The sequence below is a fragment of the Pteropus vampyrus genome, unplaced genomic scaffold (assembly GCF_000151845.1).
Source record: "Pteropus vampyrus isolate Shadow unplaced genomic scaffold, Pvam_2.0 Scaffold24, whole genome shotgun sequence".
In the NCBI taxonomy this organism is placed as follows: domain Eukaryota; kingdom Metazoa; phylum Chordata; class Mammalia; order Chiroptera; family Pteropodidae; genus Pteropus; species Pteropus vampyrus.
The window spans coordinates 10,668,660-10,691,013 of NW_011888805.1; the positions used below are offsets into that span (position 1 = coordinate 10,668,660).

Consider the following 22,354-nt stretch of genomic DNA (forward strand, 5'->3'; position numbering starts at 1 on the left):
TAAGAGAAGGCATTTACTTCTTCATTTTCCTCTTTCCATGTTTAAAGATTATAATGGCAGGTCTGGCCTTCATGAGATTAGTGGAACAGTGTGAATTCAATGTTCCAGGGGCCTGTAACTTAACTTCATACAGTCACAAGAGCTGAACTCTTTGCTGAGGCTTGTGCTTCCCTCACAAGGCTACTCTCCTCCACTCTCACTTCCTATGGTTATGCACATGTTCTTGATCCCTTATTATGTTTGACTCCTTTTTATGTCAGACTATTCCCAAGCCACAAACTGAGACTCCTCCTTGAACGGTCTCTATGGAACCATCTTCCATTGCGAGACTGTAAAACTCTCCCCAGGTGGGCATAGCTGCTTAAACTTCTTGGATGACATCCTCCATTATCATAGAGAGAGCCCTCATCAATGCTCCACATAGCCAAAGCCAGGAAAAACATTTTTCATTGCAGCAAATCTTCCTGAAGATAATGAATGCTATAATGTATACCACACATATACATAATGCAATCATTCGATTTCCCCTTTGGCCTGTCTTCCAGGAAGGTCAGATTTCAGTTTTGCTCAATTACGTCTCATAACTGTTCTCCTTCTCTCCTACTTTAGAATATGGTTTTTGTCTTTCACCCTGACAGAATGATTTTATGTCTTTGTGTAATTATGTTTTATTATAACCTTCTTATAAGCTTACAAATCTTTTTGGAACTAAGTAGATATTATACAAATAAGCTCATATCCTCAACCTTTAAAAAATTTTAAATTTACATGTAATACATATCGATTTAAATTTTGATTTCAACTCTTACTTCATCCTCTGACGAGTCCATATTTGTGCTTCTACTTATTATCTATCTAATAGTCAAGTACCATAGTTTTGGTTCTGAAGTTATCGAAACTTCTCAGAGGGAAGTGTATTCCCCACGTCATTTGTATCTAACTAACCTATACATATTTTGTTGTGTTGGGCGATGGAAGTGGTGGTGGCCAAGGAAAGGTGATAATCGTGCTGATTCGAGTTACTGAATACTTTGGCATACTTTGATACAGCAGTGTATCTTTTAGCATATTATCAAAGACATTTCATAGCCATAGCTTAGTTGTCAAGATTGGAAAAGTTAAACTTTAAGAAGCGAATTCCTTTGGAGACAAACCAGAGTTAGTTTTCTTATGTCTTAATAACAGTCAGCTTCATCCAGGATTTATAATGCAGCAAGCAAGCTGAATTGGCTATAAGACCAATTTAGAAGGTCTGTTTAATGTCTTTGAATACCTTAGTGTTGACATGAAATCCATAATTCACAATTTCAGGATATGCTTCTTGGGGGAAGAGAGGAGGGCAGGGGCAAAACAACAATGCGAGAGTTCAAAAGGGTTGAAGATGCACTTGGGGGTATTTGGATTGGCACTCTGGAGCTCACGGATGCTTGTGATAGCTTATCTGACTTATCTAAACTGCTGACGTCAAAAGAATTAGGCTAGAAATCTTATGATTACAGCTTTTCTTGTGATCTTTTCTGGTATTTCCTGTTTCCTGTCAGGCCAAATATACTTCGAGAGAGGGTTATTTTATGGCATTTCACTGTTTCTGCCTCAGCTAGAGACAGAGGTACAAGGAACATGAAATAAAAATAATTAAGAACACCAGAAAGCTCTGTCCAATTCTACACCCCCTCGCAGTCACTGATATTTCTTTTTAAACATCAAAAAAAGTTTCTGTAATGGTTCAGAGTAGGGGCTTATTTTTTATGGAACAAGGTCTATTGTTCCTTAAAAAGAAGAAGTCCCTTCAATTGTATTTCTAACTATTACCTTATTTGGGTGGTAATAAGCAGGCAGGCTGTGAATGGCATAATATAGGCAGCCAAGAAGGCTTCTGAGAGGAGAGAGAGTTTTGGAGGAAAAAGGAAGAAAAATGACCAACAAAGGCTACACTTTTCCTTCGGGGAAACAAAAACTTTATAGAAGCAGGTCATTTTTAAAAAGTGAGTGGGGATGAGCTTTATAAAATTTTGCCTAAATATTGGTAAATCTTCAACTTGCTTTCTGAGCTCAGCACTATGTTTGCAAAGAGAGCCCGAGGGATTGACGGATTAATCCTTAATGGTTTATGGACAAATATACTACCGACCCACGATTCCAACAGCTACATGCACTGGCCCCGTCTGACTCACCCTCCTGAATCTCTACCTACAGGCAACAATGCAGAAAGAAAACTATTGAACAGGATCACAGTAACATTTCATTTATGATGGTTATAGTAACCAGCAGCTACCATCTCTATTTGTCTTATACATAACTTCCTTTTACCTCACAATCTTATATAAATTCTCACCTCCAGTATTCTTTTCTGGTGATACACTACCCTTTTAGTACATTGCAGGTACTCTAGATGGGGAAATTAACAAAGAAAGGGCTTGGGTGGGACTTTCCCAGAAAAATTCTAACCTAAGTTAGAAACAAGAAAAATAACAAAATAAAAAATAAATGCATGCATATATATTTATGGGTACACACACAATTCTTGCTTGTGTAAAATAGACCCCATACACTTATATAATGCAATTAGAGATATTAGTGCTTGGGAGTGAAAAGACAGCAAATTAGGTTTAGAAAGATTATCATGTAGAGAGAACCTTGCATTGGTTGCAAGGTTCTGTGGGGTCTCAGTTTTCTCATCTAAAGAAATGCAGTGGTTTAACTAGATGATCTTAAAGGCATTTCCCATTGTAAAATGCAAAGACTTCTACTTCTCCACTTAAAACTTTTCAATGGTTCTGCAAAAGTTATGATTTCCTGTCCATATGAAACCTGGTCCCATTAATGTCTTTCTCTGTTTCCCACTATTCTTTATATCAAATATCATACCAAGCTTACTTGAGTAATCTCCATTTCTCCATTATTTCTTTGTTTTTCTGCCCTTGTACCTACATTCATGTTAATATCTTCACCAAGAAGGTCACCTTGTCACATCTTGTTGAGATTTTAACTGTCTTAAAGACCTATCTGTAATGACCAATCCACACAAAGCCTTCTTGGGTCACTCTAGAGAGGGGTGAGTTAATGCCCAGCCCTCATGGAGTATCTATCACACTTGATTTGTATTTAAGTCTGTGGTTTTCTCTAACTCACTACATTGTAAGCTATATAAAAAATTATGTTTTTTTTTTTTTTATATACTTTCTCATCCATCCTGTGGCACCTAGCCTTGAGAAAATTATTTGCTTAAGAAATATGGCAACTTGAAGACAGGAAGAAATATGATTTGGCAAAAGTAGAAGGGAAAGACTGTTCTGAGACTGTGAGGATAAATTTTGTCAGGTCTTGAATTTGGGGAGGAGATGAGCATGGCTGGAGTAGGAGGTCTGCATGGAACAACATCCAGAATATAAATCCTTCAGGACAGAGTGGTGTTGAGTGGTAAAGCGCTTTGGCTTGATGATTTGTAAATTGTTTCTTGTGGTTCTGTGTAAAATACTATATCACTTGAGAAAGTTGGTTTGCAAGTTAAATAGAAAATATTTATCATCTCAAAATTCTCACTATCTACTAAATATGATCAATAAACATCAAAGTGATGGTTAAAAGTCCATGTATCCTCCCTCCTAGCCCAAGTCTCCATCAGCCACTGTTGGTAGAGAATAATCTCTCTAAATGTAAAACTTATCATATCACTTCCCACTAAAATTATTTTAAGTCTTTTCATTGCCTGGGGGGATACACTCCTTATAAAGGTAGATGAGACCCTTGGTAATCTAACCCCAGCCTAGCTTTCTAGCTTATCTCTAGCCTTCCTTCTGATATACTCCATATCCTATGACTTGGTATCCCTCAGAACTTCTTGAAATTTGTCCCACCCACTGTTTCTTCTTCCTGCAATGTCTTCCATCTCTTTTTCATTTGGAGAAATGTAACTTACCTTGAATGGCACCTCAAAAATCACCTCCTCTCTAAAAACTTAACTTCAACAGCCATTTTACAGACAGAATTAATCACTCCCTTGTGAGTCGGCACAGATTTTGTATATGTACCTCTAGTATGATATATGTCACCTACCTAGCTCACTGTATATACGTATGTATGTATGTATGTATATATGTATGTATGTATCATCTATTTGTCTACCCCAATTTTCTTGGTTTATGAATTTTTATTTTCTAAGGAACCAGGCAGTGTCTAGGGCATAATAATCACTAAATAAACATAGTTGAATAAGTAGTATTGGTCCTTCCTCAATGTTCTCAAGAGTATTATTTCTACTGCATCTTAAAACATATACCATTCTGCCTTGAAATCAGTGAGTTGTTTATATATCTGTCTTTTCCAACAGGTCATAACTTCTTTCCCTTCCACTTTCTTCCCAGATACATAGCATAATGCTATGCACTAAATAGACACTTGAAAATAATTATTTAATTGAATTGTCTTGGATGAAAAACCTAAAATTTTGAAGTATACATTTATTTCCCTTTCTGAATATCTAGAATAAAAAACCAGTAAATGTGGCTCTTAATATATTCTATTTCTAAGTTGGAAATAAATCCCTATTCAGTTGATATGTTGCAGTAGAAGATGCTTAATATTTGTATGTAATATTAAAACATCATTTTCCATTCTTTTATCTCCTAGAGTGTTTCTTATTATATTTGGAGCATTTGAGACACCTACAAATTTTTTTTTCAAAACAAAATTTGTTTTAATCCAATTTTATCTATTCATATTCTACAGTGCAGTTATCACCAAATCAAATGGTAGGGTAATTAGGACTAAAGAGGGTAGAAATAATTTACTTTAGAGTTTATAAATCTGGTGAACTCACAGTTCTTGATTTTATAGACCAATTTAATCGACAAGGAAATAATTTCTTTTATTCTACTACGGAATTAGGGACTGATCCAAGAAAAGCAGTGTGGAGCTCAACTAATATTTAAAAGAGATAACAAGGACGAAAAGGTAGGTGTATCTAAACCTCAAATGAATTATAGAGAGAAGGACAGGGAGGGAGACAGCAGTTTCTCCATATTAACCACCATGGAAGAAGCCATACCACTTCCTGTCAAAACCCTAGAAGAAAATAATGATCCTTGTTAACAGTGCTGGCACCCCCACTTCTCCCAATGTCTCTCACTCCAAATCCTCCTTAAGGGCCAGAGTGCAGAGAAAAAGAACCCTCAGAAATTTCACATTCAATTAGCACATTCGAGCAATGAAAATGTATCAGATCTGACCAGAGTACAATGCATTGTATGATTATGAAGACAATTCCAATTTGTATTAGATATAAAATCTTAGCTTTCAATGTAGAAAATGACTATAAAGGTATGCATTGTACACATCCTGTTTCATGCATTATAGTCATTCAGTTGAACTTTTCATTGTCAAAATCCTGAGATGGTTGCTGAAATGCATATGTATATTTTAAGACACACAGAGAGAAGTGACAGAAAGGGTAGAACAATTGGGCTCAGCATATGCATGAGAATGTAACGAAAATAAATAACATTGAATCTGCAGTACTCAGGTACAGGACCCAGCACATAGCAGCTCCAACAGTGTATAATGAAGATAATGCTTTTTGAAATCTATACATGTACTTTTTTCTTTTGTAGTCTCTTGTGTGTGTTTTCCCTTTTAGTTCCACCAGAGGCATCCATTAGGGATGATTAGGAATGCTATAGCAAGAATAAAAAGAGAAAGAGAAAGAGGGAATCAATATTCATCATTTGCTCTTTACAGTAAGAGGGTTTTTGTTTGGTTTCTTTGTTGGTTTTTGTGTGTGAAATTTCTATAGAACAGTAAACTTGAGAACTGGTCCTTGTGGGAGGATAAAAATATGATCAACATTCTTTTATTAAATTCCATTAACATTGAGAGTCAAGACCATAGATACAGTTCTTTCTTCCACACCGAGGCTTCCTTCTCCTGGGAGGGAGAAAGTGGCACAAGATAAGGCCATCTATTCCTGACACCCTGGGAATTGTGAGGAAAAGAGTCTAAGACAGAACCCAGTAGCCAGATGAACATGGCTTTGCTTCCCTACCTCAGTTTGGCATCTTGTGTTGCATGCAGTAGAAATGTTCAGATAGGTGTGTGGGAGCCCAAGACACATGTGCACCCAGATACAACCTTGGAGAGGAGCGAGGGGAGGGAGAGTATCCAAAAGAAGTAATTTAATCTGAAAGAAACTGACCACCATCTTATTAATTAGCAAGTACAAATTTTCTTATCCCCCATTAGGGTGGGCACGAGAGGAAGGTTTGATTAGTTGAAGAAGAGAAATAAGCTACATTTAATTGCACATTTAATTGAGTGTGGAAAATTAAGATCTTTGTTACAAATATTTTCAACAATGACTTTTTCCTCTTCATTTCTGTATGTTTTTAATTACTCTTCTTATACTTGAATTAAGTTTCTTTGTAGTGACCTCACCTCACGTCCTTCCCTTTGTTGCTCTATGCTTGTCTTTCTACCTGTCCCTTTCTCTTCTCTTTCTGAATGATTTTTTTCAGCAAATTCTATCTACCTTTTTGAATGCTATTTTTTTCACAGACTCTCTAAACAATATGTCTTTGGTGCTTCAGAAGTGCTCATCAAGACTATAGATTTGTGTAGGATATTTGAGTGTCATCCAAAAAGATATAGAAAAGGAAGCAAAAAAGAGAATCTTGTACTTTGGCTTTAATTCCAGAGATTGGGGAACATTTCAGGATTCAATGGGAAATGTTCTAATGATTGTATTATATGTGACATTTCTTTTTCAATACCTTTATTAAAGCTGACATTCATTTCCATTATATTTCTCACATTGATTTTATTTTACAATTTTCTGGCTTTTTCACCTTTTAATTTCTACTACCAAGTACACACAACTGCTGCTCAATTTCTCTTAACATTTGTCTCTAGGGATTTTATTTTCCTGTATTACATTTGGCCCCTCGAACTCACATTTAAGGTCATATACAACTAAACCCTGCTTTGTCTTTGTCACTTATACTTTCTAATTGCACACAAGGCCAGTTTTTAAGGTTTACCTTCTTACTAATGATAGAGACCAAGACCTACAGGCTTCTTTTTTTTTTGGTATGTTCTCAGCACTTGTTTGAGAGCCAGTGAAATAACAAAATACTCAGAACATGGGCTTGATTTACAATCTATAAAATATCATGTCGTGTGGAATTTTAATGTGGGAAGAAGTACTCTGCAGGAAAAGTCTCTGATCATTTTGTAGTTTGGGGAAATTTAAGTTAAGTACAAAGGTATAAAACTGATCTCCTGGGAGTGGTCTCTTAGCATTTTAGAGATTGAAGTCAGTTCTAAAGAGAAATTTATAGAAAGGCAGAGAGATAAATAGAGAAAGAAAGAATAAGGTCACACTGTGTGTGCATCTAGGCTAAGACATTGTATTAAATCATAAGTACTTTGAGCTTTGCTTACTGTTTTGATGTGATGTATATACCTACTATGTACTATGAAGTGTATTGATAATCAAAGAGTGAAAAAAGTCAGATAGTAAAAATGAGGACACACTTTCAGATTCTTCTATGAGTTCAGAAAAAAACGACTTTGTGTATTCGGTCTTTTATAATAAAGCTTCCAATGCTTTCCTTTTTAGAAATTAATCAGATGCAAAAGTCAATGCCTTGCTGTCCAGTTAAACCAGTCTTGTTAAAGAAAAAAAAAAAAAAAGAAGAGAAAAAGAAACTGTTTCCAGGCAAAGAGCAGAGGACGTGGAAATAACATCCCCCATTCAGCTCCATCCCCTCAAAAGCTCATTTATAGGACCGGGTAAATACACACCTTCCGCATTCTATTTTTGAAATTACGTTGAGAAATATACAGACTGTTATCTGTAAAAGAAGCAACTTTTGAAACTTCAGTTGATGTAAAATGTGCCAAGATACATGAACAGAGCAATTATTTTAAAAGTATATAAAAGCAGGCATAATTTATGTGCAATCTGCACTAAAATTTTGTAATTATCAGTAAATCGCAACTTCTCTATATGGAGAACTGTCTCATATTAGTGTTGCACGTACTTTATACCTTTTTAACGGTTCTGAAATTCACTCTTGTGTATTCTTTTCTATTATTTTAAGAAATATAGTGACTAATCCTGATCTTCTGACAGAATATAAGTTTAAAAATGATTCCATTAAAAGGAAGAACTAGGATTCACAATTCTTGAGTAATCTGTGCCTAGAAAAAAATGCTCATTCATGCATTTAATGGTAACTTGTAAGGTATTTTATTCTTTTTGATAATTTCCCTTTTTTACTTATCAAAATGTATTGAGTGGCTGACATGTGAAAGATGCTAGGGAGAACACCAAGAGAATAGAATGTTCTCCAAGTTCTCACAAAGCTGAAAATCTAGGAGGGGAGGAAGAAAATGTACATTAATCATAATAAAATAAAGTGATTTGCTTGTGAAATAAACACAAAGAAAGTTCTATGAGATTTCAGAAGAGAAAGACATACTTTTTTCCCTCAATAATCTCAGAAAGTCTTGGTGCAGGGAATGGCATATAAGTGGAGCTTAAGGAATAACAGAAGTTGGGAATATGGAGGGAAGTCGTTTTCAGCACTGGGAACAATGAGTGAGCAGAAAGCAAGTAGGAAGCCATGGGATGCTTGTCCTGCCTAGGTGCAGTATAAATGCCTAGAGGGCAGTAATGACAGAAAAAATGGGAAAAGTGAGCTTATTCCGGAGAGTAGAGAGCTTTGGATACAGGATGAAAGAATTTGGATTTTCTCTGCAGACAATGGAGAATCATTGAAGGATTGTGAAGAGGGGCAAAACATATTCTGATTTCTCTTTTGATGTTATTTATTTAAATCACAGAATAGAAAGAAGAGGAGTAAAAAGAGTAGTACAGTTGGAGGCTACTGCAAAATTTTAGACCAAATAATGAGGTTAGGAGAAGGGCCACATAATTAAATAGAAAGAAGGCAATAAGTTGAGAAAATAGCAGCAATACCAATAATTATGATAGTTAACATTTACTGAGAATGTAGTAGGGCTTAGGCTCTTTTCTAGGCATTTATTTCTTGTGTTATCTCATTTAAGCCTCATCTTTTGTGAAGGTGCAACTGTGATTCTCTTTTTATAGAAGAGGAAACCGAAGCAGAGAGAGAGATGAAGTAATTTGCTCAGGTTTACACAGTTTAGTAATAGAGAGGCAGGATTTAAAATTTTTAAAATCTCAACACTGCAACAACACTCTAGTACTCTTAACCATTCTTATGTACTTAGAATCAATTGGAATTAGATACCTGGAGAGAGCAGTTTTGAACCTAGGCTTCTGTAGGGGTGATGTCATTTATGAAAACAAGAAAGGTAAAGAAACAGATTTGGTTCAAGGTGAGATGACGTATTTTAGCTTTGACTGAATTTTGCATTTACATTTAAGGACGGATTAAATGTCAATGATTATTACCCAGTACAGCGACAGATTGAATGCAGGCTCACATCTACAAGAAGTAGTTTTAGAAAATTGTTATGAATTAATGTCGAGTTATCTGCTGTTAGGACTAATTCATTCTTTAATCATAGCAATTTGTCCTACTTTGAATGAAATCATTAATATCGATGAATATTTGAAAGTGCTTTAATTTTTACAATTCTATTTCACCGATTTTTAAATATCACATTTTATAGCCAGTACTTTCAGTCGACATAGAGGTTTAAACTGTCAAGTGCTAGTTTTTACACTGACGTTGTAGATGGAACTCTGATTCATGAATTCAAGATTGTTCTTCTCTCATCGAGCCTTTGATTCATCTCTGACTCCCTGGTATACACTAAGCACCCAATAAGTGCTCTTTGAATTATAATGATCAAAGTGTTCAGTCTTTAACATATTTAATTTATACCATTCTTGATACTTGAGATGTTTTAACATAGCACTTTAAATGTCGATTTGAATTGTAGAATTTAAAATTGGGGAATTCTTTTGGAGATTTTCTCATCTGAAGTCGTTTGATTTTCAAGGCTGAGTAAAAAGCAAATTTCTGATATTTGTATTCTCTTTGAAAGGTAGGACAAGTACAATAGCTATGGGAAAAATAAATTAATTTTTTTGAGGGAATTGTGTGTTTTTATATTTTTCTGAACCAAAGGCTGCTGAAATGGGAACAGGCTTAATAAATAAGTAAACTATAATGTAAAATTTAGAACAGGGACACCAAAATGAAAGGTAAGTTCCACATCAGTTTGCAGTTATTTGGTTGAATTTCAAAATCAAATTATTAATTCAACTAAGAACAGGTCCTGCTAGGGGACGTCTAGTCTTACACAGATTGCTGACTGGAATCACAATTAAAATAATATTTGCACTCACAGCTTTTGAGAAACTACTTATTTATTTCCCATCTTTCTTTTCTTTTCTCACTCCCCAACTTCTGGGCAAGCTCTTACCACCAATGCTTTAAAGGTTATTCTATTGATAATAGATGGGATCTTTCTCTGGGCCTCGCCAACACTTTAAGTTTGAATCTAAAACTAAAGCCCGCAAAATAAGGAGAAAAATGTAAATGAGGTATAATTTTTTGACTCATTTTTTTATGATAATATTATTCTTCTGGTTTGGCCAAGATTAATATTACAAGTTCCTATGTTTGCCCATCTACATATAATCAATAAAGCCATGTCTTGGTTTAAATTTAAATTACCCAGCACGTGCCCAAATTATGTAAGATCTGTGGACTAGCATTGGGTGATTGAGATCCTGGTCTGATTCTGTCTCAGAGTCGATGTGTGACCGAGGACAAGTTATTCAGTCTCTCTGAATTATTCACTTGATATAGTGTTAACTAGATAATTAGACCATCCTGCATTTGCTTCATAAAGGGAAAATGATATGAGTATCAATGAAATTGAATAATTAGGTATGATTCTATAATGCTCTGACTTCGGGCATACTAGGCGATAACTTCCAGAGCCTCTCTCCAGGGTGAACAAGGCCTCAGCCAGTGCCCAGATGCACACACCCTGATATGTGCATGTGATGAGCCCCTCTTCCTTCTGTCATCCCCCATTCCCTCTCCCAGCCTTTTGGTTTGAATAGTCACCAATAGCCTCCAGTCAATACCCATCTGAAGATGATAGGATGGTTCACGTGTGTTACTTCCTCTCTAGCACCTTCTCATTCTCTTTAGGAAACACTATTCCATTCTGCCTTCCATCACGCACAATTTGGTATATTTCATCTTCAAATCTCTCATGAATACAGATTTATGCATTTACTTCCCTACAAATCCCTTTGCTCTCCCCTTTTATTACTTAAGCAAAATTTCAGAACACTTTTCTATTTCACTGGTGAGAAACAAAGTTCCAGTCTTGTTAGGAAGTATAAGTAAAAATAACGGTGCCCTTCATTAAGGAAAAAAAGAGCTGGGACTTTCAAGGTTAAATCCAACTTATTAAGAAACAGTGACACCCATCTCTAAGGTTCTCTAGACTGTTCTAATAAAAAATCTGCAATTTCACAGTTTTTAAAAATGTAAACCTATCATCTGTTATCACTAGTTGTCAAAATATATATAGAATATCACAGGATTTAATTTTTCTGTTTTTAGTTACTAGCATGGTAAAAACATTGTGTGCTATAAATGTAATATGTTAAATTCCTATGGGTGAAGATAGTAAAGAGGAGGACATAAATGTGGGGGAAGATGGGGCAGGAGTGGAGATCACTACAAAGAAAAGGATGCTTAAACTGGACTCTGCAGTTTGAACAGAACATTTTCAGTTGGCTGAGTCAAAGAAAGATATTCCAAACATAAGGCAAGGTTCACAGGCAGTGCGCCACTTGATGCATTTGAAGAAGAATAAGTAGTTTAGTATTGTTGAAGAAGAAATTGTTTGGTGTTCTGAGGCAAGGGTGAGATGAGAGATGGAGAGAGAGAGAGAGAGAGAGAGAGAGAGAGAGAGAGAGAGCGCGAGTGCGCGCAAACGAGAACCATCGGGCTTGGTGTTTTTTTGAGGAGCCTTTTACCATAAACCCCGGTACACAAACTGAAAACAGCTTAAACTATCACTTCCTAAAAATGGAAAAAATGCCAGATTTTTGGAAAGATTTTACAAGTGTTCCTGAGGCCCTCACTGTCAGGCTATTACAGTGAGAACTGTACGGGCATAGTTGAAGAGCACCTGATGTGAAGAGGAAATGCAGTATCAGGATCAAGATGAGAGAGGAAGTAAGAGACAATTTGGAAAGTGAAGCAACTTGTCTTTAGGGCTTCATCATATGGCTCCATGGGCTTTACGCCCATGATAGAATACATGAGCCCCTCAGCTCCCTGAGAATGGGAAGGCAGAGGAGGCAGAAGAGGCAAGCAGAAATTCTTTGGAGAGGTGTTGAAATGGAGCCAACTTGGGAGCCAACATGGCCTCTGAGATGTGTTCCATTGAAAATGAGGCAGTGGTCTAGGGGCATATTAAGATTCAACTAGCTCGACCTTATAATGTCCAGAAAATTGTACCTTTTAAGTGATAAAAAGTTATAGGAGTTCTGTTTTCTCTCTGTAATATTGCTTTTTCAGGAATTAGACACCCATTAACATATAATATAAATAATAATATACATCTATCCCCACAGACATGCTAACATCTGCTGAATTAGGTAGTTTTATCAAAGGTATAATTTGAAATATACATCTTAATTATTTAATATACTGAAACAAACCAAGAGTGGTAACAGCTGAAGTGTCATAGTTAAGTTTTCTGCCCAGGTGGGTTTTTCCATTTTTCTTGTACTACTCACACGGAATTGGGGATGACTTTAGGATTACCTCATGCCTTCTGACCGAGACCATTTCTCTGGGCATCCGTCTCCCAATTGCCACATAAACCTCAGTCCTTTTGCTTTCTTTCTCTTTCTTAAGTACTCATCGTATACTAGAGACTGACACTGTTGTGTTTTTCTTTCTTTCAAATCTTTTTTTTCCCTAGAGCTTTAATTTTTAGTAAGATTCTTTTTAGATTATTAGGCAACTTAAAAAAATTTTCTGCATAAATTATTGAAAACAAAATTAGTCAAGTTTTGATTTCCTAGTTTCTTTCCATGAGAAAGAGAGAGGTAATTTTTGGTCTCGTCCCCCATCTCTAACCACCAATGGTATGTCAAGGCTAGCCAAGATTTCAAATGTTTAAATACATGTTTATATCCCTTCTTATAAAGTGAACTACCACTTCCCAAATATCTACCAATATATTCCCCAAGGAAGAAAGCACCCTTCAGCCGGTTATGCATTCTGAGTTTCTGGTTTTGTCAGAGCCCCTGGGGACTCTTCACAGAGCTCCTAGATATTTCTGTGGTTGCTGTGCCCACGTTCAGAAACAGCAAAGTTCTCCACAACTGTCCCAAACACAGCATTCTTATAACATACAAAGCCCTAATGCATCATTTCCACATTTGTGAGTTGATTTTTCCTGACGTCGCAATGAGGGAATCTGTATTATTGACACTTGTCGAAGGGGAAACTGAGGCAAGGAAGTTTACCAAATTGCCCATGACATAAAAAGCTTCCAAGCCAAACTCAGTCCTGGGTTCATTTATATACGCTATAGTTTCATAGTTGAAAATTGGAAAATATATTTTACTTTATATAAAGCATTACGAAAAGCAACCCAAGAATATTCTCTCGGAGATAACTCTGACTTGTCTACAAGAAAGTACAGAGGCGAGATGGACAATAAAGAGCCTCAATTCCACCCTCTCCTTTTAGAGACTGAAGCTCAGGAAATTTCACTTGTTAAAGCCACAGGGCAAGCGAGTGGCAAGCTGAGCCCGAGACCCGGGTTTCTTGATTTCTAGGCTGTTAAGGCTCCTCCTACCACATCACTCTTAATTTTAAGATGCATTTCTACAATAGAGCAAATAATCATTAATCATAGCCCTGGGACTCTCTGCTGCACAATTTGTATTGGTTCCTTTTCCCATTTTTATGGCTTTTACTCTCTGAAAAAGGGACTGAAAGTCATCAGGCTGGCCCTGTTACCTTTCACACCTCACAGTCAATTTACCTGGAAAGCTGTGGAGAGCATCTTCATTCTCCAGAATGCCTCTCTGTTTGGTCGCCTGCAGCTCATTTTTGGATTTCCAAACCAGCTTGACCATCCTGATCATCTCTGGCAAGTCCCAGGGCAGCGGCCCCTGCTGGCACCCCGGCCGGCTGCCCAGGGAGGAGGGCAGCACACCTTCTGGGGCTGTCCACCTTCTGCTTAGCTCTGCTGAGTGGAAATAGCGCTCTAGCACAGGCATTCTGCCCTGTTCCCCAGAACAGGAGGTAGGGCTGCTATTGCTGCAGCAGCGGCTGCTGCTACTAGAGGTGAAATTCTTCCCAGGCAGTAGAAGGCGAACCCCTGTGAAATCCTTTCCAGCTCTGGAAAGGCAAGCCTCCTCCAGCCTGGCACAGTCACCCTGTCCCTCCCGTCCCTCCACAAACACTGACGAGGAGAGCGATTCACTTCCCAAGGTTTCTCACTGGTGAGAACTGTTACTGTACTCCTTCCTTAGAGATAGAATGCAGTTTTTTTTTTCCTTCTCTCTCAGGCACTGACTTCACAGCACTTAATTAATCCCAGGCTACAGCTGGAACGACAGCAGGGGAAAAAAAGCCATCGAGGTTTTAGCATTTGCTTTTCCTCTTCTGATTTATTTGTTCTCAATTCTCTTATGGTGCTTGTCAAAGTTTGTTGAGTGGCTTGTTTAGTTATGAAGGACTTCAGGCAAAGAAGTGGGTTCCCCTTTGCCAGCTTCTAGAGGGGTCCCCCAGAGGCCAGTTATCTGTAGGTGTCAGGTAAGGAGTCACCCCTGTGGTGCAGGAAATCTAGAAGCTTCCCTGGCTCCAGCCTCGCAAGCCTCAAGGAGCTCTCAGGAAACGGGAAGCTGAGCACCCGCAGAACCAATTTGCAGCTGCTTCTCTCTGGAAGGTCTGGCTGGGGGCCACCTTGCCTGTCCACTCCGGTCAGCACCGGGATGCGGTTATTCAGAAGGCTCTCGGATTGATCCTTAGCAGCACAGTTCACAGACGCCTCAGACGCCTTTCTTCCACGCCCCTCCCCCTGTGCTGTCATTTGGTTCTCAGCAAACCTAACTGGGTTTTGGCCTATTAGTCAAATCCTTTTGTAACCTCAGCTGCCCTTCGGTTGGAAGGGAAATAACATCGAATCACATTCTGAAGCTAACTCTGAAAGAAGCGATTTAGGGAAGCATCGAGATCCTCATGCACACGTGCAGCGGGTTGCATAGTCTGGGCACACAGCTTGGGATTATTAAAAACCCATTCCAAAGTAAAGTACTAATAATTTTAAAGGATATTCGTGGAGACATAAGTGGCAGTGAAAAGAAAGGAAAAAAAAAAGTGTTGAAGATTCACTTTCCAGAGACAGAACACTGTGGACTTGATATTTGGGCCACTAACTGCTGTGCCCCCACTTGAGAGTAGTTCAGTTGAGGACAATCGTGGGTCACGTGTCTTGGGTCCCCTGGCTCAGAGACCAAGGCGCTAACCCTGGAAGTCAGAATCCATACAACAAAGAGGATGCCCCCTGCAGCTTGTGTGAAAAGCCCTGGACATAAATGAAAGTGGGGTGGTATTGTATTTGACACTTTTGCCAGCAAATTGGGTTTGGAGAAACAATTTGAACTGAACATTCACGTGGCTAGCTCCTGTTTTCCTGGAGGCCATCGCAACAATCCTTTCTCTCCTTTTCATATCTCTGCATTGCAAAGTGCTTTATTTTGCTTGGCGTTTTGTTTTGCTAACTGCACGATCTGTTGCTCCTGTTCTATATTTCTGTCAGGGCTGGTTTATCACACAATCATTTGAGGTTTCTTTAGGGGAAAAAAGAGGAGATTTTGGGGAGAGGAGAAAGACCAGGTGTGTTTTATTTTCTCTGCCCTCACCTCATTTTTTAAAAGTTAAAACCAGCAACGTCTACTGTAATTTTATTGTTATTATTATTCCTCTAAACCCACGGTTAATAAGTTTAGTTTTCTCCACTGAATTAAGTAGCTTTTTTTTTTTTTCCTGGATGGAAAAGTACACTGGTGAATTTATTCTTATGCTTAATAGATACATAGGGATCAACATCCTTTGAGGGTATAAGACAACAATAAAAGACTTTAGAAACACTACTGCTTATGAATTTCATTACTAAAATATTGATCAGATCACTCTTCCTCTAACAACCAGATATTCAGACAACCAATTAGGGAATAATCAGTGATCCACTCTTGAGAAAGATGTGCCTTTTTTTCAAATTTTCCTCTTTATTAAGAGTCAAAAGCCTCAGTCTGACACTTCAATCATTTCTGACGGCCCTGCCAGTTATCTTACCCTTCCATCAGACTGGGAGCATTAAAGCTCTCTAGAATTGAAACACTTTTATTTAAGAGGCACATGTAGGCTGTTGCACTCGATTAGCATATTTCCTAAATAATGTCTTAAACTCACTTCTCAGTCACAAACTTCCTTGACATAACAACTGAAGAGTTTCCTAAGTGTTTGACTATTTTTATTTTTGTTCAGTTATTTTGCAATAGTACTTAGCATCAGGATATCCTGACCCTTGGAACAAAGGGGTTAAGAACAAAGAAAACAAATATATGATATAATATGTCACATACACTTGCATATTAAGAATACAACTTTTCATTACATAGTTCTCTAAGAATGACATTTTTTTTTAATCCAAAGATGTAAGTTTCTACTCTATTCTCTATATTGTTTTATATACTTTCTTGTAAAAATATCTTAGAGAAGTTACACAATGTTGGATCATTGAACGTGAATATTTCAATTCATGTGGAGATTAGTTGGGCCAAGGAAATACCATCTCAAATTTTTGTTCTCAAGGAGAAATTTACTTCATTTGAAAGTTTGAAAACTGAAAAAGTTGCACAATTTAAAAAATTTCTCCCCAATATGGGATTCTCTTCATCCCAGGGTAGATGTGCAAAAATACCACAAGAAAGGTCATTCTCATGGTATTTCTGGCTCACATAGAAACAGGAAGTACAGGAAATCTTGTGAGAAAGCTTGGCTCAGGAGATTTTTGGCTTAACTATAGGCTCAGGAGATTGGGACAAACTGACAAGATGCTAGCATTTGTTGGACTAACATCACTAAACTCCATAAATTCTCTAAAAGGCAGTTTTGTTACATTTCATAACTAGCCTCTCACGGGCTGTGATCTTTGTCTTTCAGGGAGTTATTTTAGAAGAATATACCTGTAAATCTATGATTTTAACTTTACTCAGTGAGCATCATTCACCTTGAGACAGTATCTGTCTGCAGCCAGAAGTTTGAGTCACTGGGGATGGGAAAAGGGACAGGGAGGAGGTTCTGTACCCAGAGGGGTCATGGAGCAAAGTGGTCTCACCTATGTGACATGTAAGTAGTCTTACAAATGTAAACATCCATAATTAATGGGCTACAGATAGGAAATTTTAAGATAGACTTTCAAAAATAACCTCATTTTTTTCTTTCAGGCATTGTGGGTTAATCTAACATCCCATTAAGAGGAAAATAAGATAGTTCTCATGTAAAAGAAATGTAATGAGAAATAACAAATCTTGTAGACTTATGGATGCTACAGTCATGAGGCAGATAAGTCTTTATCATATCTGACTGAAAAAATAAAATATTTACAATATTAACTACTAATCATTCTAGTGAATGTACATTTAAAAAATAGAAACTTAGAAATATATACTCATTTCAATTTTCTATTATATTTTGAGTCTATCAATAGATTCTCACAAAACTTCATTTTAATGAAAGTCTCACAAATATTTTGAAAGTACTTTATACTGTTATTAACTCCCATCCCTCTTCCATCTTTGAAGAAAGTTTTCAAACTATTGAGGAAGTTTATTCATTTTATCCTCGCCTTTCCTGTCCATCGGTTCAAAGATGGATGTACAAACACACACATGTACACTTATGACCATCCTGGTTTCACAAATGCAATGCAAATGAAATTCAAAATGAGCAAGAAAGGAAAAACAGGTCTTTCAACTTTGTTTAATGTAGTCTAAGTAGAAGAAGCTCAAACAATTTACAGTGTCCTTCAGAAGAAATAGAAATGTAATAACTTTGGCCTTAACTAATCTCAAGGAACAATGCCAGCAAGCAGGAAAAGGGACTTGGTCTACAGACCTACCATACAAGGCAGCACATGTTTCCACTGTCACGTGGAAAGGGAGGAGAGTGGGTGGGGCAAGACGAGGAAAGATGAGGTGGGGGAAGTGGAAGGGGTTGAGCTGACAGATTTATAGTCTGATTTTACAACAGATGTCTTAACTACAACCAATCATTCTCTTATTCACTCTGCAAATATGTATTGATGGTGAGAGCAATAGCAGAATGGAGAACCTCTTTGCCAGCCTCTGGGTCTTTTTTCAGGCACTGGGGACTGGCCTGGCCCCCCACTCCTACTCCATTTAGAGTCTAGTTTTCAGAGAGTTATCGCATCTTCTATTCCTTTTCTTTGTGCATTTAAAGAGAGAAATCAGGGTTTTAGCTGGCAGGAGACCTCTGTCCTGGCTCTCACATATCTTATCTAATGCTAAGTTTACTGTCTCTGACAGTTAACCCACAACAAACAAGTCCAATAAGACAGAGGTTGAGAACAAAATGGCCTGAACACTGAATTTTCTCCACTTTGCTCCACTTTCCTGCTGATGAAAACCCATACATAAAAAAAAGGACATCGTTGGATGGTTTAAAAAAAAACAAAGCAAAACAAAACAAAACCAAAGAACCAACCACCCCAGAACACCCCACCCCCGCCCAAACCTTTGCTATTTCTTCCATTACTGAACACCTGATGCTTTGCCGTGTGACGATGGCACCCTCTGGCTAAAACCTTTCTAACGTTTCATAACTTATTTCTGACTGTGAAAGACTGTAAGCAGTAGTAGAGTACACTTTTTATAATTTCATATTTGGGTGTGTCAACTTCTGAAAAAAATAGCTACAACATCCCAATAAGAGGAATGAAATCTCCAAAGTAGCCCCTCTAAGAATACTTATCTTTGGGTTATAAAAACTGAACTCACCACTGAGCTTTGTCTCAAACTTAGTGAATTATCTTTAAACGGGTATGATGACAATAACCACTTTATCCATCACACTGAGATCTTATGAAAATAAAATAAGAATAAATTATGAGTTATTTATAAACTATAATTTGCTTTAAAAGTTTTTAAATGATTATTTTTAAGCTATAAGAAATCATAATTCATAACTTATCTAAACTCAAATTTTGTGTATACTTTCCTAAGATCTATTAGAAAGCTGAAAAATCGAACCCCTCTATCCTTGAAGTAGGTCCTACTTTGAATATCCGTGGTCTCCATGGGAATGCAGGAGCAAAGAAAATCAAAGACAGAGATATTACAGAGAGAAAGAGTATTGGAGAGTGGCCCAATGGTATTTAATGATACAAAGGTGGGATAAGGTAAGAAAAACAATCGAAGTGTGAATGAGAGTAGATAGACAAAATATGTGTTAAAAGAAGTGGCTTGATAGGATAAATATTTATTGCAACTGTGTTCTGGAGTTGTGAAAACAGCCCATGAATCATATCTAAGGTGTAAGTCCATGATCTTTACCGTGAGTTATTTAGTTAATACTGCGTAGGTTCCTTTGATGGGGAATTTCAATTTCAGTCCACAGTGACTAGTGGGTTATGTTTCACGTTCATGAGCTATACAGAGTTGTGTCATATGCTGTGTAGTGAACATGTGAACTCATTTTACTAGACAAACTACTGCAGGCTTCAATTTTTTTTGCTTGGGGGGGGGTCTGTATTTCTCAAATATTCGTATAATTGTGATTGTTCCTAGGTGATCTCCACTTGATGTGTTTTTAAAAGAAGTGTAGTATGTAAAACCAATTACAATGTTTAACAAAGTGTCCTAAAGTCTGAAATATGTTTCTACTTTTTGTGTGAGTGCGTGTGAGTGAGATATATAAGTTCTGGAAGTTCTCAAGAATTAAGCCAGGATGAAAAGACCTCATAGAGGCTGGAGGGGAGATTATCCAGACATCCTCAAAAAAGTGCTGGGAAATGTCTACGTGAAGTTTTTTTACTCTTAGTATAATCAAAATAAACTGGACTGCTAATAAGATATAAAAAGATTATCAATATAAAGGACATAAAAGAAAAGTGAGAAGATGGTAAAGAATGAAACCTTCTAACAGGACCTACTTTTTTCCCATGGTATTTATTTACATTTATGTTTATGGAGTTCAGGGTCAGTTCAGAAGAAGGAAATTTCAAATGCTACACTTGTAGGGAGTATAGTCTTACTGCCTCTTCAAAGTATTCTTTATTTTCCCTCCTTTCTTTCACTTTTTACCTCCTGGTGATTATGAATTATGTAAAATCTCTATGCCTAACGGTGTCTCTCAAATGCTATTCTAGAGCAATGCTTCTCAATGTAAGTGTGCGGACAAATCACCTGGAAATTCCATTACAGTGTAGGGTCTAATTGGGCAGGTCTGGTTGGGAACCTGAGACTCTGCATTTCTTCTTTTATTTATTTATTTTCATTTTTTAGGCAAGGCAACCCTTGATTGACCTCACAGATTGCAAGGACCTTGTCAGCTTATAATCCCTTATTTTTTATTTTTTCACGCCTACAGCACTTGGTCTTCCTAGGTGGTCTCCCATCCAAGTACTAACCAGGCCTGACCCTGCTTAGCTTCCGAGATCAGACGAAATTGGGCTTATTCAGGGTGGCATGGCTGTAGACTCCGCATTTCAATTAAACTCCCTGAAGATGACAAGGCTGCTGGTGGTGGACCATGCTCTGAGGAGTTTTTAAAATTATATTATATATATTAAGATCAAAACTAGAGGAGTACCATGTGTCATATATTTTCTGTCTCTTCAATATTAGTTATTATGAAAATGCAATGAACATTCTAATCTTTATAGATACACATATTAGGACTGTTGAAAACAATCAATACTGGCTCAGATAAAATACTCTCAACTGAAAATAAACAACTAGAACCACACGTAAGGGCAAGGGCTTTGTCCAGGGACTTTCATGACATTGAACCACTGCTTAGCTTTCAAACTTGAAGTTTCATTTATTTTTTTTCCCCTTATGAATTAACACTAAGATAAGGTTGAATATTAAATATAAGCCACTGTGATGAATAATGTATACGATGGAGTCTTAACTTTAAAACCAAATGGCTATATTTTGAAAGTCTTTTTTTCACCAAATGTCAAACAAAACTTACTTAGGCCAATTTTTCCATTCCTCCTTCTTTCCAGCATTTTCTTGTGCTCCTATTGCTATTTTCAGAATGACTGGAATACAGGCAAGGCTCTCAGTCTCTGATCTCCACCATCAGGGATACTCTCGTCGAGACCTGCTTCTTCGTTTGATTTATTAAAGTTCTATGTAAAGTGGTATTTGGATGAAGCCTGGTAATCTTTCCCACTGTAATATTCCAGGCATGAATGAATGGTGACCAGATGATTTTGCAAAGCAAAGATGGGGAGAAAAAAAGTAGGCATTCATGGTGTTACAGCCAGCAGCCAATGATGCCGCTGACACAGAGAAATGTACTGCAATGTCATCACCTCAGTGAAACACAAAACAAAACACAAAAGATAAATAAAATAAACTGCAGTAGGTTGCACTCTTTATCAGGTATCTCCTGGGATTTGTGCAGCTCCAGACATAGGATTTGTGAGAAAGTGATGCCAGAAGCAAGAGGCATGTGAAATCAACTGGAAGACAAGGGTAATCAATGGCATGAGGCTAAAACACTACCACATTTATATGATTAAAAATTTGTATAGTTAACTAAATAGGAACGCTTAGAATAAATGGAAGCATCTGCTGGTAATTGGAAACAGTTTGCTGTATTTTTCTTTCTGTTGTCTTTCCTGGTTCCTTCTAAGGCTAAGTGTTTTGTTACGGTTACAGACACCTATATTTCCTATCATCCTCAGGAGTAACTAAAAAACGAAGAAGAGAAAGCTCAAATATATTGAACTTAAAACTAATATAGATCATGGTTATTTTCTATAATGTTAGAACTTGTTTTCTTCTGTGATGGCAGGAGAATCAAGAGTGAAAAGTAAAGGTGAGGTCGTTTAATAGATAGTGTATAACCAATACGCAACATACTGTATAGTATGGCACGAGGCTTCTCACTGAACTCCACCCCCCATATTTCGATATGTTGTGTTGCTAGAAGAATAAGAGCATCATTCATCAAAGAAAGAAAGCCTAGTGCACTAAAATATTTGACAACATTGATGCTTGCCTAAGCTCTTCACCAAAAGATTTTTAAAGAGTTTCCTTTTGGTAACT

At 37.2% G+C, this 22,354-nt stretch overlaps 1 pseudogene; it reads right to left on the reverse strand.

The window, feature by feature from the left end:
- Nucleotides 1–20,651: 20,651 nt before the first annotated feature.
- On the reverse strand, nucleotides 20,652–20,770 carry LOC111737230 (annotated as a pseudogene).
- Between the last annotated feature and the right edge of the window lie 1,584 nt (nucleotides 20,771–22,354).